The sequence below is a fragment of the Osmerus eperlanus genome, chromosome 3 (assembly GCF_963692335.1).
Source record: "Osmerus eperlanus chromosome 3, fOsmEpe2.1, whole genome shotgun sequence".
NCBI lineage: Eukaryota > Metazoa > Chordata > Actinopteri > Osmeriformes > Osmeridae > Osmerus > Osmerus eperlanus.
In genome coordinates this window covers 20,955,196-20,960,909 of record NC_085020.1, presented here as the reverse complement: position 1 = coordinate 20,960,909, position 5,714 = coordinate 20,955,196, and the positions used below count along the sequence as shown (strand labels likewise).

General features: G+C 40.5%; 1 long non-coding RNA gene across 1 annotated transcript; it reads right to left on the bottom strand.

Annotated features, from left to right (window-relative positions):
- Nucleotides 1–379: 379 nt before the first annotated feature.
- Nucleotides 380–5,344, bottom strand: LOC134017802 (uncharacterized). Its single transcript, XR_009929797.1, has 2 exons — nucleotides 5,269–5,344; nucleotides 380–605 (listed from the first exon to the last, which is right to left on the bottom strand). It is a non-coding gene; the product is annotated as an uncharacterized LOC134017802 (long non-coding RNA).
- Nucleotides 5,345–5,714: the final 370 nt, after the last annotated feature.

The window sequence follows — 5,714 nt, the reverse complement described above, 5'->3', positions numbered from 1 at the left end:
GCTAGCTCTGTCTTCTGTTACAGGGAGTGACATGTTCACAACAACTGCATTTCCTCATTCCTGGCACATGGAGAGAGAGAGGGATAAGTAAGAGAAATGGTTAGAAAAAGGTGGTGGTCCCATCTCTCCTTTTCACCTCCCCTATCTCCCCTACCCGATCTTTCCTCCTCACCTCCTTATATCTCCCCTCCTCACCTCTCCTCCTCACCTCCTTATATCTCCCCTCCTTCCTTTCTCCCCTCCTGTTAGGGCCTGCATGTACCCTTACAGAAGTAAGTTCTAGTAATGACACTGCAAACATTGAGGGGTTTATGTTTGCATTGTGAATTATACGTAATGTATATACACCACCCTAAGTACAGCTTAAAATAAAACAATCTTTGTCCATGTTTGTTTAATAATTACTGTATATTATTTACCCATAATTCTAATAAGTCATGGGACCGACAAATCTTGGCAACACCCATCGTTTCTGCTGGCAGCGTCAAGTTCAAAACAACTGCATTTCCTCATACATGAAGTTGGTTTCTCCAGAACAGAGGCTGACAGACAGACATCAGACATGAGCAGGAATGCTGTGTAGCCTACAGCTGAGGAGTGGATGCCTGTAGAAGAAGAGATTCATATCAGTTTTCTATATCAGTAAAACATTCCACCAGTTACAAAAAGAAAAGAGAATGACATTGTAAACATGTAATCATTTATAAATGAAGCAAGTCCAAGTCTTTCTACTTTCTGCAGAAGCTCCAGTGAATGTCACCGACTCTCTTTCTCTCTCTCTCTCTCTCTCTCTCTCTCTCTCTCTCTCTCTCTCTCTCTTGTCCTCTTCTTTCGCTCTTCCTCCCTTCTATTTTTCTTTCTCTTCTTTTCTCTCCCCCCTTTACTCAATCCCTATCTCTGTCTTCCTCTCCCCACTCTCTCTCTCTCTTCCTCTTTTTGTCTCTTTCCTTTTGTCTCTGCTTTAACCCTTTGACGCGTACGAACACACCGGTGTGTTGAGTCCTGGCTGGTCCCTGGAGCGTACCAACACACCGGTGTGTTGGAACGCGTCCTTTAGAATGTCCAGTTTGGCTTATTACGTAACAATAAACTCTTCAGCATTAGCCTACGCGTATGTTATAAACATGAATCTCAATTTACTGTATATTTTGAGAAAGTTTACCTTTATTATCCATAAGAAAACGTTCAAACAATTTAGTTTAGCTAATGTTAGCTAACAGCTAACCAAAAATAACTCACGCTTTACTCACGCCACCTAGTAAACCATAATATTATCCGTTTTCCTTGACTTGGCTATCGCTTTCAACAGATTTTACTATTGTACAACCAACCAGAGATCGAAATAATAGATATACGTTCACAAATATGCATCTAAAACATCTGACATTCGTCTGTCTTTCGTCTCGTTTTGAGCTACTAGAGGCCATCTTTGATTTTTTTGTCTTCCGGCAACAAATATGACCCTTGATGATGTACCCCTTGACCCCGTACACCTCAGTATTTTCTCGTGAGAAGAGTAGGTCATCTCGTTGACCATTTGACACCCACAATGCAGAGTACTGATCAAAACAAAAAACATGGCAGCCTACATTATCGTCATTAGCCAAGTTAGCTTCTCGAAAGCTACACTACGATAATATATCATATCAATTCACTGTGGATTCACCTGTGTGAATATTTAAAAATCGGAACAGTAATGACAGTACTAAGTTATTTTAATAAATATTTTAATAAGTTAAAAATCCCACACCAACACGTTTCTTAATTTTTAACACGTATCCTTTTACTCATTTCAGGTAGCTAATTACATGTCCAGGAAAGGGTACAATCTCGTCATTGTCACGTTACATATCAATGAATATCATTAGCACACAGCTATAAAAAATATCACATCAAAATGATTTAAAACCTTGACACTGTGTACGGGTAGGCAAAGCTTCCGTCAACATATCGGCAAAAAGGTACAGCATGTTTGAGTTGTGTGATGTACTGGCTATGTTTAGGACATGATCCTTTACACAGGATCCACTATGGACATCCAGGATCATGAAGGGCTTGGGATTTCTGGATCTGTTGTCATGACAAGTCAACTGGTATTTATTGTCATCATATACTTACAGTCAGTGGTGTAGTGGTCCCTGGAGAAGTGGGTATACTCTCAGTATTCACCTTTTTTTTTTTTTAAGTAGAGGTTAGTTAGGGCTAAGTAACTTGGCTAATGTTATAATTTAGGGCTTAGTAACTTGGCTAACGTTATAATTTAGACCTTTACAATAATAAACAAGCTTCATAAACATTGAGATAATCAGTTTCATCAGTCTGGTATGAAATTCTTATGAACTGGGTTGATTAAACACTTACTGAAAACCAACAATGCCCCGGTTTCCCCACATTATCCCAATCTACGTAGCTAGCTTCATAACGTTAGCCGACTCGCACTAACTATTGGCGGCAACATCTCTTCTCCTCTAAATGTGCAGTCACTGGCAATTTGCCAGTAGTTTAAAATAATGATTCATTTGGAAACCACCTTAAAACTTACCTCAGAATGATGTCTTCCATCAACTGGGGTGGCACACCGCCGCTTGTGTCATTTCTTCATCTGTTGTTTGGTCTGCTGCCGTTATCGTAGTCAAGTGGCACCGGCACCTGAGTTTTTTATTTTATTTTTTTCACTGGCACCTGAGGTATTAGCGATATTTTCCTCGGCATGACCCGCCCTACTCTGCCTCTGATTGGCTCATCAGTCCTCATGCCTAAAGTTAACCAATCTAATCAGTGAAAGCAGCGAGTACCAGCCAATTAGAGGCAGAGGAGGGTGGGTCATGGCTTCACTATCCCCGAGGAAGAAAATAGGCAATCTGACTCACAGATATTACTGAATGATGCGCATCAGGGGGGATTTAGAAGTGGGTATACGCAATGCTGACTGAAAAATAAGTAGGTATACGCCGTATACCAGCGTATACCCTGGACTACACCTCTGCTTACAGTACACAATGAAACAAAACAACGTTCTTCCAGGACCTAGACATAACCTAGACAACTACAACAACTGTGTGGAATTAGGTCAATAAAATTGGTCCAATAAGACAAGATGAAATTTGTGACAAATGCCTCAAAACACCAAGAAGTGGGGATACTGTGAATGTAAACAAGTAAGCTAGTGCAAGGGAAACTGAATGTAAACATAACATACTAATACCATAATACATGGACATCAGTTATTGAGGTAGCAGCAATATGCAAAAATATTGTGTTTGATGATGTACAGGAGCGTGTGGGGTGCATGGGTTTGTCCACAATGCGTGTGGGTTTGGGGATGCAGCATTTGGTATAGATGTTTGTGATGGAGGGCAGAGAGATCCTGACTATCTTCTCAGCTGTCCTCACTGTCCTCTGCAGGCCGTGATGCAGCTCCTTGGGATGCTCTCTACAGTCCCTCTATGCAATGTGGTGATGGTGTGGGATGGGAGATGGGCTTTCAGCCTTTGCAAAAAAATAAACATGCTGCTGGTACATCAAGGAATTAGGTGTTTGACGGTCTCGTTGATGTTCAGCAAGGAATGGTCACTTTGTGCTGACCGTACTTGCTCGACACCTGAGAGAAGGCCATGTACTATACATGGACAATTTGTACAGCAGTGCTGTCATGTTCTGTTTCTTGGAACGGGGCCTGTGCAGGCCAACATTCACCTGTAAAATTATAGGGAGATGTTCAAGATATAGAAAACGGTCAACAGCAGGCAATCAAGTGGTATTACAAGTGGTGCGTTTCATTACCCTATGAAACATTACAGTCATACATTGCCGTCTTGTCATTTCAATAGGTTGTTAGATTGAATAAGCATAAAGTCTGGTTTATTCTACATGTCGTCCATCAACTAGCCCTAGCCCAGATTTTCCAAACAAATTACACTTGCCTCTCATTTTTGCTTGAACTGTGGCCTGACAATAAATGAGGAATACATTTTCTATCAACACGGAAATTAATGACAGTAGATGGTAGCAAGAGATCACAAAACATAGCCATCAATATAGAATGGATGTCTGAATTATTGTGTTTGCTTTAATTTGACTAAACATGGCAAGTTAGTAATCGCTAGTTACCTGAATAATACCCTTTACTACGAGCTAGCTAGTAAAAACATCAGATAGTGGAAAACAACCACAGGTCATGCTTTCGTCTCAATATCATGCCACAGGTATGTGTATATTTTGTGGGTATAAATAATCTACTCACCAGAAAAGTTTCCCAGATAAAGATGCCAACCAAAAAGGTTTGAAGGTATCCAAGCAGCATGAGCTTGCTTGATCGCCTTTCGCCGAGGTGTGTGGGAGTCATGTTCCAGTCTCGCCTATAGCTCAATTTGGTTGACGATCAACAGTTGCTGCTAATTTACTTGGCTATGTTACGTAGTTTGTGTAGTAGGATTATAACAAAGTAATGCAAGTGCATCTAGTCAGTCTAGCGTATTACTAGGATTGTAATGTATCGTTTTGTTTTCGTTTAGCTGGCTTCCATCCAGTAACTTATTTTGTGAACACTGGCTGCGTTGCCAACTCAGAAGGTTTACGAGATGGAAGCCAGCTAGAGAAAACAAAACGATGAATAGAAATCAAATTAGACTGACTGGATGTATCCAAATTATTTTGTATTCGTTATAATCCGACCACACAAACAACGTAACATAGCCTAGTAAATTAGCAACAGCTAACTTGTTGATTGACTCTTTACTACACTACGAGCTAGCTAGTTTGGCAAAAACATCACCTCGTGAAATACAACAGTTCATGATTTCATCTCAGTATCGTGCAAACTATATGGGTGGTATAATTTAAGTTATACAAATACTTCAGTCACCAGAATAATAGCCAAAATATCTACTTTGAAGGTTTCCGCCAGTCCCCTGAAGCGGAAGAAATACGTAACGAGAAGGTGGATAAACAAAACAACCAATGAATGGAGTATTCGTCACTAATACGGGGTGCAAACTAGGTCAATGGAAAATGCGAACCGAGAAATACTTAAATTGTATAGCAATTCGATTTTAATGCGTCATAATCAATTTCTGGAACGTTGAGATTGATCCAAACTCACGCGCATAAAAAACTCACTCTGGGGGACCAGTCAAGGAATTTAGAACCTACGTGTGAAAGGGTTAAGGGAGCCCTAGAGACAGTGTGACCCCCCTCAGTCTCACCATGTGTCCATCTGTGGGTTAACTTGGCCTCAAATGTTCTCAGACGAAACACCCTGTCTGGTACCTCAACCGGTCAGGCTAGCTCTGTCATCTGTTACAGGGAGGGACATGTTCACAACAACTGCATGTCCTCATTCCTGGCATGGTTTCTACAGAACAGAGGCTGACAGGCTGATACATTTACATTTATTCATTTAGCAGACGCTTTTATCCAAAGCGACTTCCAAGAGAGAGCTTTACAAAGTGCATAGGTCACTGATCATAACAACATTGCGAGTAGCCAAAACATGAAGCACACATTGTGAACAACCAAAGTAAGTGCCAAAGGGAAGAACCATAAGAGCATGTAGTTAAACAAGTTACAATTAAACAACATGAACCGCTATAAGTGCAAGTGTACCTGTGGAAAAAACAAGCAACAATAATAAAAACAATATATCACAGTGAGTACAAAATTTTTAAATCAGTTACCACTAACCACAAGAGCAACAAGTCTCTGAGCAAGAGTCA